Genomic DNA, 13200 nt, shown 5'->3' on the forward strand with positions numbered 1-13200 from the left:
TCACCCTTTTCCATGTATTTGACATTTTTGTGTCACTACCTGCTTACAGCTGCTGTCAGCATTTTTGTTGGGCATGTGCATAAAAGAGGGTTCATCTTGTTTTTCTTTTACCAAAAAAAGGTTAACATGATGCTGGAATTGAAGGAGGTCAAGAAATACAACCCTTTGTAGGATTTGTGTGCACATTCACAGAAATTTTCATGCACCTACACAGTCTGCAAGCATTACATGTCTGTATTTGAACCTGGACCTAAAGTTTTAGATTCAAAAGCCATCACTTTATCTTTCAGCTCCCCTCCAGGGTCTCCAGCACCATATGGCCAGCACTTGTCACAGGTGGCAGGCATTTGGCTCCTTCATAAGCACTGCTCCAGCTGTACCTACAGGCTTCTAGAGCTTGAAAGAAACTGCTCCTTTGGGCTCACTCCTCAGGAGGTTCTGCTTGAGTTCCTCCTGTTGTCTGGATTCTGGAATCTTGGCAATGTCTGCAGAGTTGATCTTCAAGGTTCCTAGAGATGTTGTGAATCTCACCTTACACGGCTCCCACATCCAGTGGAGTTTCACCGTGCTGTGGGGTAGAGCAGGTTTTACTCTAGTTAGGGATGTTCTGCTACACAGTTTAAAGCATTAGGCTGCCTTCAGCCCAGCACAGGAGGGAGGGAAGCTGGTTAGGTCTGAATGTCGTTACCTGGAGTGATTATTTCAGAAGCAAGGGTGGGAGCTTGATTAAATTATCATATTTTAGGCTGATAAGGAAATGGTCCTAACTAACAGCATCAACTATTCCAATTTACTTGATCTGAGCCATTGGGGTCTAGGTCAGCAGGTCATCATCAACTGAGAGAGGATGATCTCTACTTTAATGAGGAAAAATGGCTTATTTTTGTCTTACAGATGGCAGCGGATATGACTCATATCAGTGGATATGTCTATCTGGTATGTATTTTTCCTAACAAGGTAATTTGGCTACCACTTTCCAGAATTTCATGCCCTTCCCTATGGTTCCAAAGTTTGCATGTACTCTGACCATATACTGTTCTATCACATTTAGGAGAAAGGAAAAGTAAAATGTAGAGCCACAAAAAATTTTGCCTATGTTTGGGAAGGTCTTGTTGTTTCAAATGACAAAAACATCAATGTGACAGCAACTTGAAGTCCTTATGTTGCCATTTGCTCTTCATTATTTTTTTCTGGCAATACTCCAAACTGCAAAGGGAAGGGAACCAGAGAATGCTCAGACAGCATTAGGACTATTTGTCTGTGTATGGAGCTAGTGTGACTTTTAGCAAGTTATTCTGAGAATGATGGACTTTTTGACAACTAATGTTAATGGGTTTGTATCTTTTACCCATTTGTGAGCTCTGTCTGGGATCTTAGACTGCGGTGATCCCACAGTGTACATTTCCTGGTGTCTGGTAAGTCAGCTTTTGTTTTGCATGTGGTCCCTCGGGCCTCTGCTGCCTGTTTATGTGAAACTTGCAGAAAATTATTGGTGAGATTTCTACCCTTCTTCACAGTTGAGGTGAGCCAAGGGATCCAAATGCATGCATGCACACTTGTACTTGATGTGACTGCACAAACCGTGTTTCCAGAGGGAATTAGGCCACAGCGATATGATGACTCTAAGGCCATGAAGAACTTCAGTTCAGAGATCTTGCAAGATAACAGACTCAGAAGCAGGAGATGTCCTCTATTTAATTTTTACATGTTGATTTTAAGTTCTGTTCAAAAAAGTTACTTTACTTTTCATTTTCTTAAAGTATTATGTATTTTTTGTACAGTTCTTTTAAGCAAAATGTCAGTCTCTAGACATTACCAGCCAGAGAGCCCTCCTGAGTACACTGGATTGGTCTGAAATACGGCACTAGCTATTTCTTCCCTAAATGAGTTTTAACACTATCAATGACAGTAGAGCACTTGCTGTTTTCAGGCCCTGTCACAAAGGCACTGAGTTTTATTTGAGCTTTGTTAGGTTAAGTTAAACTGAAGATAAAGTGAGGAACAAAACATACATGAGATTATGTTCATACAGGTCTATCTGAGAGAAGAAGATGAATCAAGATTTTATGTGCATACTTGAGAAGGTCATTTCAAGACACTTTTATCCAGATTTCTAAGGAGTGTGAGTTACATAGCTGCAGTGTATACTGGTGTCCTCTCCAAGACCTTTCAAAGCATCTGGTAATTTCAAGCAGATCAAATCGTAAAGATCTAACAGATAATAGACCAAATGTGTGCAATCTTTCCATTGCTCACAAGTGAGTATATGCTTGTGAGTAAAACTTTCCTTCTATCTCCTTCTCTGGTCTTAGATTGGCACGGTTGAGTGAAGTGCTTTTAAATAGCATCTTCCCTCCCATTTTCCTCATGTTCCTGGAGCTGCCGACCGTGCCAGACCACTTCTCACAGACAGTGAGTGCGAGCACTTGAGTACACAGCAATTTCACACCAGTTGAACAGTATTGCAGATGTAATGTTAAAAAAAGGGATTTCTATGCGTATGATGTCTTTTCCCTTTAAGAGATGACCAGGCAGGTTTTTCAGCAGAAGCCAGATTACTTGTGGAGAAATGCTGCGGAAGAAGGGAAACGGATTGTTGCCTAACTGGATTAGAGCATCACCTGCTTTCTGGACAGACTTTGATACACAGTGAAACATGGTCTGGAGGCAATTCTGCTTTATGCCAATGCAAAGCACAACCTCAATAGTTTAAAGGCACATGTACGTATGTATACATAACCCGTGTGTCACAGATCTGGCTAAGCTCCCTGGCTAGACATTGTCCAGACACAAGAACATGTGTGCTTTAAGCCTTGAAGTCTGAACAAAATCTGTATAGCCCTGGGATTAACTTCAATCCTTGAGATTTGTCCTTACTCCAGATTACCTTTTCCCAAATTTTAGCCAGCATGAGCATGCTGTTCTGCAACTCATTTCTCAGATGCATGTGGTGATGTAAACAAGTTATTGTCTGCTAAATAGAGCAAGAAAATCTTCCTGCTTACCTAAAATGATAACTCCTGTTTATACTCCCAGCGTGACTTTCTGTGACAACCTAAGATGCTGCTGCAGCTCATGAATTTGCTTTTGTTTGGCTGCTCCCCCAGGAAAGTCACCTATTCCCTTTTCAGATACACTCATCTCTTCTTTCTTCACTTCTCTCCCTCTCTCTCTGCTTTTTATTTTTTTCATGCCTGGCTTCCACATCATTGTTTTGCCTGTAGTAACTCTTCCTGGCTCCAAACTCCCTCTCCATGGAGAAGTGATCCTCTTAAACTTCAGTTTCTCACTGTCCCCAGTGTTTTCTTCTCAGCAGATAACCATTAAGATTTAATTACTAGCTGGCATCTCTACTCTGGAAAGGCTGTAGTGCAGACCTTGGTCAGCAGTACATGTGCATGGGGATATCCCAAAGTACACCTGACTTCTTAGTAACAACTTCATAATATCAGCCAGAGCTAATAGATTGTGCACAGACTTTCCTCTGCTTGAAATGTAAAACACCGCTTCCTTAATGCCCTGCAATGCAGCTATACAAACACACAAATTTCCTTCTTCCTCTAGCTCATTTGCTCTGCTCTCAAGCACCAATTTAGAATGACCGATCTGGTTTTAATCCAGATGGCTTGATGCTGTGGTCTCTCTCCCTCTTGCTAACCACCCTCTCTGCTCCTTCCCCTGCAATTTGTCTGCACTCTGTGGATCTGGTTTACAACCTTTGGGTAGGAAAGGCATTCTGCTCCCTGACTGGATAGCTGACATTTGTGCTGCCATTGTCTGCAAGTCTTTCAAGTCACTCGTAGAGACACGGTGCTTAAAGGCTGCTCCTCTGGGAATGGCATTAGAGCGGTGCTGATTGTCTCACGATGTGGCATCACTCCTATAGGTAGCAGGTATTTTCCTGGCAGCTTGTCTTAACCTTTGAGTGGAATAGCATAGCTGATAAGGGGTAAGGAGCTCTGAAATGCATTAGTAGAGCTCTGTGAGGAAACATACGCAGCATCTGCCTAGCTACAGCTCTGCCCAGTATTGTAATCAGGATATTGATAATCTACTGAGTACTTCTGAGACTTAAGGAAAAAAGCCAACAAACCACCACCAAAACTGCTCACGCTCTCAAGATGTACGTGTGAAGATAATGAATATTATTATCCTCTCTTTAAAGACAGAGAGCCTGCGTGTAAATGATTTACCAAGGGCCCCAGAGGAGTCCGTGTTTGACTAGGGAGCTGAACTTTAATTGTACCTGACTTTAATCCTGTGTTCTGACTGTACCTCCCTCATTACCTACCTGTCCATTTTCATTAGCACTTATATCCATCACACTCATTAATAAAACTGAGAGGGTGTTTTATCAAGGCTACAAAACAAGAAACTTAATCGAGACCTAGACTTGAAATGTTTACTCGCCTCTAACACCCATTGCCTAAAATTGCTGTCATTTACACTGAATGCCAGCTACGTTATGACATTAACCATGACATACTTAATGTCAGCCATTAACCTCAGGTTATGGTCACAGAATCACAAGTGACTGAATTACTGTTTTTTTAAAAGACTACTGCCTACAGCTGGAAATTACTGTCCCTGGAGATGACAGTCCTGTGACAGCTTAAGGCAATCTTAGTAACCACATCCATGGTTCTGCCTCCACTGGCACCTCCAGAAAGTTATTCCATTCCTCATTTTTGGCACCAGCACCTGCAGAATGAAAATGTTCAGAGAGAGAAAATCACCCACAATTTTTTTTTTTTTCTAAGAACTAGTTTGGCTCTGGGAACTGATTTGCTCACAAGTCAGTCACAAAATGGTGCTAGCACATCAGAGGGTGCAGAATCGTTGTGTGTTCTGGTTTACATTGCTTTGAGCAACCTGCATGAAAAATAGATTAACTTGGGCACCACTGAAAACTGGTTGAGAATGGACAAATGATCAGCATCTCTTTCCAGCAAACTGCATAAACCTTATGCAACTAGCTGCTTCTAGTTGCTAGCTCAACAGAGATTGTTCTACTGTGCCTGCACACTTGTACTGGTCTTGGGAACAGTGGCTGTAGAGATTATTAGCAGTCTAATTGCCAGCTCTGGTAGAAGCTACTGCCTGGGCTGATCAAGTGTTATCTTCATTTGGTGGGTAAAATTCAAAAAATAAATATATGATAGACTAAATTGCTGTCCTTGCTTAGGGGTATCTCAGGACTAGACATACAACTTTGCTGCCTATTTGACATGGATAGCATTTTGCAGAGGAGATAGGGAAAAGAGGCTGGGAAAATGTCTTCTTCAGCTTACATGGATAAGAATCCTGTCAGTGTCCTTGTTAATGGTGCAACATGGCTAGCATCTCTAGCAGTGGCTGGGGGGGGAGGTTTCACTTAAGAAGAATGTATCCATGAAGGGTCATTTCAGCTGCACTGAAATCTTGGAAATACTGAGAAAATAATGAGTGAACTTTTATTTGCTGAAGAATAGAATTTCATTTTGACTGGTATAGTTTATGAGTTTGGATCAAACTTGGTTAAAGAGTTTTGACAGAAGAAAAGAGAAAAAAGAGAAAAAAATTTTTTAATTTTAATTTATAAGATATTTCCCTCTATTTTCAGAATTGTTATTTAAACAAACTCTCTTTTTCTCTACCCTTACCTTTTACCTAGGGGTTTTACAGCATTAGTTTAGGAGCTCTTATTGCAGCTGTTCTGTTTGGAATAACTAACTAAATATTAATTTGAACAGAAGTTGTTTAACTGTCAGGCTATAAAATCAGTTTCTCTTCCTCTCGCTCATTTTTATGACAAAAGACTGAGCTGGATTAAAGACCAAAGGACTTTCAAACCTGCAAAGAATTCTTAATTCTGCCTCAAATGTAGCTTCTTACTACAGCTTTGGGGATCTAAGATGTTACCAGCTGACCTTAAGAGCTTCTTCTGCTCATCTGATCTCTTACACAGAAATCAAATTTCATCTGCTTCCAGACTGAGGCTGTTAATGAAGCTGAAAAAACTATACCAAACCAAACCCTGACTAAACAAAACCAGCATCAAATTCAAAAACAATGATTTCTTGGAGCAGCTATAATACCTGGAAGAGGGTCCCTATGTAGTTTGATAAGTGCCATAGTTTAGGAAAGGGGTGGAGAGGATCACATGGTCAAAAATGTGCCATTGATCCCATAACTTGTGTTCGTTTAAACTGTTGTGCAGCTGGATGTCATGAAACAGCAGGTCTGGCTATGGAACACGGTTTGGGGAGGCAGGAGTTGGGGGTGGCAAGAAAACCAGCAGGGCAATGTCCTCATTCCGGTGGGACATGGACCTGTGGTGCCCCAGCAGAAGAGCAGTGCATGTCTGGTGTCAGTACCAGGGTGAGACACAGCCCGACCACCAGGCAGGTCCATAGTGATGGGGCAGGTTCGAGGACAAGCTTGGGCACTGAATCAGGGTCAGATCAGTGAGGTGTGTGGCCAGCACAGGCACACTCACAGGAAGCCTGGGCAAATGGAACTTATAGAGTGTGATGGTGCCCACTCAACCAGGCGTTGGATGCCAGAAATGAGGCCATAAACACCTGGTGTAAGTATATAGCTGTATTATTCAGCTGAGATCCCTCTCTCCCCTGCTCACTCCTGTTCATTGCAACCTCACTGTTCAATTTCTGATGCTTTCAGCCATGCTCATGGGCAATAAGTCAGGCTCTCAATCAGGCCCGTGAAGTCATGCATGTTAAAAAACCAACAAAACGACAGTAAAGAACCTCCGCAAACTTTTTAATCATCTGCAAAGAGCTATTCACAAAACATAAATAAGTACTTGTTGGGAAGAATGTTGAGAACACAGGAACTTCTTAAGTTGCCTTCACTGACAAATGAAAATGTACAATCTAGGCAAACCTTCAGGCATAAAGAAGTCCATTGTGTACTTAACCTCTTAATATTGATAGTCCTCTTCCTGTTACACTACATGTGTTTAATTTGCCAACAGGTAACATGTTCTTATTCTGCATCAACAGCATTAGTAAAGAGCATTAAAATGCTTACAAGAAAACTATGTCAAGGACAAAACAAAACAAAACAAAACAAAGCCTTAAAAAAAAAAGTAAGGAATAGGTGGGCATTTGTGTGAAATTGCTTCCGTTCTCTGCCTGTCATGATGTTTTCAAGCTCGTGAAATGTATTTCAGTACTTCAGGTCATTTTATTTAGGTCAGGTTCCATAATGTTACGCAGTTAATGCATAAGACTAATAACAACACGGACTGATGATTGTCAGTGAGATGTAACTTAGAAGGTACATAGAAACAAAAGTACTTTCCTTGGAATGTGTTGAGGAGAAGATTTATTTGACATATAAATATATTATATAACTTGAATGTGCCGCATTGTTACCACTAACAGAAAAAACAGCAACAACTTTTACTGCCTGAAGTTTTGTCTGGCATTGCACGATAATTATCTGACCTATCTCTCAGGTCACTGTATGCTGTGGTTTCATTGCAAGTTGTTTGAAACCACTGTAATTATTAAACATATTATGGCTGCATAGTGTTATAGGGTTTTTTTTTTTTTCATAGCAAGATCTTACAAAAAATAAAATAAAATCCAAGTGCATTTATGGCCCCAATGTCTATGAAGCTAACAAAACACCTTGGAGTTACACTATTTTAATCCCAAATATCTACCAGTAGATAGAGAGAAAGCTCTAGATTTGACTGTGTTTTGTAGTTCTGCAAAGTTTTCTTCTTTCCCTTATCAAGGCTGCAGAATGCACACAGCAGTAGATACGCTTGACATTATCTGTAGGAGGATAGAAGCCCACACAGCAGCTAGTCTGTACTGGACAAATTTGAAGCTATTGAGAACTGTTTCAGTCCCTTCAAAATGTTACCACACGCACTTCAGGGGCTGTGGTACTTTCTGGCCTAATTTAATCACTGCAATGTGGAAGATAATCTTTCAGACTATCACACAGCGTAGGATTTGGGTCTGGCACCCTTCAGTTTTGAACTTCAGTGGTCCAAGACAGCATCCCTTACAAAAACTAAATCCAAATATAAAGCTGATTATCACAAGTTTAAAAACCAAAAATGTGCAGGAGAGAAAAAAAGCAAGAGTGTCATTGCTTAATATTAAACTGTATGTTGTTCAAGATTTTGACAGTGGAACAGAGACTTTTTCCTTTGCTGAAGACAATATATCAGGGACAGTACTGATAAATAGTTTAATGAGGTACGTATCTTATGATTTTCTGTGATTCTCCCATCTTTTCCCACTAAACAGAAATCTGCAGTTACAGAAAATAAGGCATTCAGTGAAGAAAAAATAAATCCATATTAGCTAACAAGTGTTGAATAATATGTGTTCAAATCCAAGTTAGAGACGTATGCTGTCTTTTAATGTGTTTAAAGCTTTTAACGTGTAGAGTGGTATCAAAAAAACATTAATAAATAAGACTGCTGTCATGGAATAAGTATAATCACAGCCTTCAAATGTGATATATTTTTTATGTAGAAAGCTGAAGTGTGACTAGATTCAGATGCCTGTGTGACGGATTGCTTAGAAATGAAGTAGATGTCTCTTCCAGGCAATAAGCTCCACTCAGCTTCTTTTTAAGATTCTTTGTTAAAGTAAACACAGAGGTTGTCCTCCACTCACTGCCATGGTAGTTAATTAGCTAACAGTCATTCAAAATGTTGAAGTTGTCAATACAATGCTTCATTTGGATGAAAACAACCTAAAGAAGGTTTATGTTCTCCAAAGCTTCTTTCCTACAATGTCAGTCTAATAAAAGCCATGAATCTTCTCTCTTTCATTCCTTTTGAACATCACAACTGCAACAAGACTGCTACAGTGGGTAAAGACAGTTAACTATATAGGCTCACCAACTGATTAGGTAATATAGATGTTATTAACATTAGCACACAGTAGAAATTTAATGTATGTAGTTATGAAGCAGAAAACTAAGAGTAGCTTTTAACATTTCAAACATTTGTAACAATGCATCTGAGTTCAATTTGAATGTCTATTTTTACTGCCTCTCACATGTTTTAGGGTGGGACAATTCCCACACACTGTGGAAAAAGGTGACGGTGGCTGTTAAAAACAGAGACGTGCCTTCTAATTAGAGGTATTCAGGTATACATCTTGCTGTGAATAGACTAACTTTTCTTGAGGAAAAAATAGAGCCATAATACATGCATTAGGGGTGATATAGAATAATAAATGTTTAAGAACAAGGCTGTATATTACTTCACTGAAAACTGCATTTAATCAAGGTGTTTCAACACATAAACTTGTTCCAGAGACCACTTCTTCTCCAAAATTATAGTTTCATATATTATTTCTTATCAGACAAATTTCTGATGACTTAATTGGGAAATACATTTTCCTTTAGGCAATGTGGACATGTGATCAGCACATATCAAACTGAAGCTGGAAAATATAAACAGTTTATGTGAAATTAGAGCTGTAGTGTAATAGGTATTTTGTATACTTATACCAAGGTAGAGATTGTAGCAGGCACGATATTAAAATGTACAATTATTTTATTGCTAGATCTTCATTCTAAGCAGAAAAAAATGAAGGCAAAATTAATTTAATTTATTCTAAATGTTCAGTATTTTTTCCACTTGATAAACTATGCCCATAAAATTAATGGAGATTCATCTCTCTCCTAAAATTCTCCTTTTAATTCTGGAATTATATATTTTGCCACAAACTTGAGGAGAAATTAAGAAGCTGAAAGTGCTTTGATTCAGTAAAGGGATTTTAATCAGAACTATGTAAAAGATTAGTCAATAAAATGATAAACAGAATATTTCAGAATACATAAGTTGCTCTGAAAGTAGTGCCTCCTATTAGTTTCCACTGAAAATACAACAGATATAAAGAGCTCAGTAACACTGTTTGATACAGCAAAAAGAGAACATTCTTTCTCAACATTGTCACCACCATTTGTTATACATTTTTGCCAGTGATGAGCAAGAGCCTGAATGCTGTGATCGTAAAAATCTACACCAGCAGAGGTGATCCACTTTTTCACAGCACAGATGACACTGTTGCTAGGAAATGTTGCCCATGGAGTCCATCTTTCATTGGCCCAAACAGAAATCAGAAGGCACCAAATTCGAACTATACAGTGGGTGTGGTAGGACAGTATGGCCAAGGTTGGCAATGTTCTCCACAGTCTTTGAACTGGTGTGGGGCCTAGTGTTACCGTGTTGCAAGAGAAAGATTGGCTTCTTCTCTGGCCTTACTCTGGAAGTTTGAGCCTTCAGCTTAGTCAGCATCACGATGGAGCAGTCAGAGTTGATGGTTTGACTGGGTTCCAGGAAATCCAGAGGAATCACCTCTTTCCTATCCCAAAAGACAGTGCACATCTCTTTACCCACTGAGGGCTGTGTCTTGAACTTTTTCTTCAATGAGGAATACACACATGGCCATTCCATGGACTGCTGTTTTGACTCCTGCTCATAGTGGTGACACCATGACTTGTCACTCATCACTTGTAATGATACAATTCAGGAAACTGTCACTCTCAGCTTTGTCTTGGTTCAATAGGTCTTGGAAAACTTTTTGTTTCTCTTTCTGTGTGAGCACTCCTGGGGAGCAGCTGGCTCAAACTTTGCAATATTTCTGTGTTGCCATCATCATTTCTAGCTCACTGAAGCAAATATTCAGCTCTGTACATGGTTCCATGGCCATAATCTGCCGATTCCCATGTATAAGCTAATTGAGATGGTCTTTGTTTCCTGAAGTAACAGCTGTCCATAACCATCTAGAAAGTGGCTTGTCTTTCACATCACTGCCACCACTGCTGAAACGCACCAGCCACTGCCTCACTGTGTTCACATACACTGTTTGGTCTCCATAAATGTTCAGCAAGTGTCAATAAATGTCAATGGGTGCAATTTTTTCTTCATGGTGGAGTTCAGTGACACACCTTTGCTTCTTAAGCTCTTTCATGTCAGACACCGTTTTGTCAGACTGCCTCTCTGCTGCCATCTGTCACATGGAAACAAAATGTAATGGAATATTGGTAGGAAGGTTCAACCTCTACTGCCATACCACCAACATCTGCCTCTGATGTTATGGGCCAACACAAAATAGGAGGCATTGCTTTTGGAGCATCCCTTGTATTACTCTATGGCAGAATATTATTCTTATTGCATCTTGATATAATACTATTTCTGCTTTGCAATGTTACAAAATAATGTGAAAACAATTAAGAACTTACATAGATTAAACTTAAAGTCTTCAAAGCCCAAAATAATATTTACCTCATGAGTTTGGATTTGTTTTGATAAGATAACATCCTGAGATTTTTATGAACGGTATTTTCCTGGTGCACTTATAATAAGAAATCCCTTACCCAGGATTTGTCTCCTGATGCAATGCTTATGTTTGTGAAAAACAGAAAAGGAGAAATTCAATTCATCATTCACTCTGTCCACAGAATTCCAGATGATGATCAGCAAAGCCAGTTATCAGGCACACACTGGAAGACATTTAACCTGTGACACCACTGCTATTTCAGACCTCAGCCTTCCCCACAAAAGTTGAACTAGTAAATTTATGTCAATTTTACTGTCAAAAAGAAGAGTTGGGTTTTTTAACATATGCTAACAGTCGCATGTTATTAAATATATATCTATCTATTAGTAGCTGAATTCTCAAAATAGCAAGGATATTTTGAATGCAGATCATGGAATTACAACTGGCAGAATTTTTTTTCCCCCTATGCAATATGGTGTTCCAAAGATTATATGAAACTAGGCTGTGTTTGCTTATGTAATTATCCAAATTATAACATTGTATTTGAATTCTAGTAGCATGACTTGAACTACATAGTATTATTCAAGGTGAGGAAGGACACAGTAGGGCTCATACTGAAACACATAAGCAGTTCTAGGGTGCATCTCTCCCTTCTTTTCCTTCTGAACTTCAACTTTATGGTGGGACAAAATCATACACACAAACACTTACTGCAGATTTTCTGTAAATTTAGACTATGATTTACTGGATACGTGAGGAAGGAACTGTTTTAAAATTTTTTGTCTGAACAAATGAAGTGGTCCTGGTGCAATACATGAATGCTACCTCTATATTAATAACTGCCCTTCTGTAGTGATGGTGACTCACATTCTAACCCCCATACGAAGGGCATTGCATAGTTTAGATATGGGAGAAAAGACAGGCCAGGTCTATATTTGTGGCAATTCCCAGCTGACTTTCCCACTAGGGACAGGAATAATTAGCATAAATAGATTTTTAGTTCTTTAATGTCTCTGACAGTATATTGTAGTGAGAATACATTTTCAGAAAATCATACAATTTGTTATAACATTTTTATGTTTTATATATGATTTATTACTACTTATTATTTATGATGCCTTTTTCTATTGTGAATATATTTGCACTGAAATACTCTTTAGGGAAGGGTTGCCTCAAAGTGGAAAATGAAGTAACTGCAAAGTGACTGTTCACAGCACAGAATATGCCTATTATGTAGTCAGACTACATCTATTGCATTTCAATGTATAGCTCTGTGATTTGGCTTACTTCCTAACCAGTTTCTGTCTATAAAAATGACATGTTCAGTGGCAGGGCTGTCTGCTAGCTGTGATGTACAATAAGGTAAAGGTCTGTTCAGATTAAAAGTTTTTACCTGAAATCCTTGTGTGTAAAATGAATGTATTTATCTAATCAGATTTCCCCATGTGAGCGGAGTAAATAGGTATAGTTAGATGTTTGCAAAATGACTATACAGAGATGGTCAAGCAAGTGCAAAATAGCAGACTATTTCTCAGACTATGACCACATACAAGTTGACCATATGGGAGTGTATGAACACCTTCCATCATCAAAAGAATGGCTTACTAAACCTTCAGTTATATGACAGACCCCGTTAACCTTCTCGATCACAGAATATCTTCACTTACACAGTCACCATTTCTGATGCTGGAAAAGCAAATAATATTTTGTTCTATGTACTCGTTGATGATAATGAAAATTTATGTTGTGCTATTTATTCATAGCAAGCCCTTAAAGCTGCAATCTTTTATGCATTGATGCTGATTTGCAACCAGAAGTTAAAGATGAATAGTTTTGTTTAAATGAAATAAGGGGGAATTTTTTCTAGGAAAGGCCAACAATAGTGGAACAGTGGAAAGGCCAAGAATACAGAGAAATCTGCTCTTCAACTGTCCTT

General features: G+C 39.1%; 1 long non-coding RNA gene across 1 annotated transcript; it reads left to right on the plus strand.

The window, feature by feature from the left end:
• Window positions 310-1754, plus strand: LOC110393419. Its single transcript, XR_002435005.1, has 3 exons — window positions 310-936; window positions 1360-1415; window positions 1518-1754. It is a non-coding gene; the product is annotated as an uncharacterized LOC110393419 (long non-coding RNA).

This window comes from Numida meleagris, chromosome 2, assembly GCF_002078875.1.
Source record: "Numida meleagris isolate 19003 breed g44 Domestic line chromosome 2, NumMel1.0, whole genome shotgun sequence".
Taxonomy (NCBI): domain Eukaryota; kingdom Metazoa; phylum Chordata; class Aves; order Galliformes; family Numididae; genus Numida; species Numida meleagris.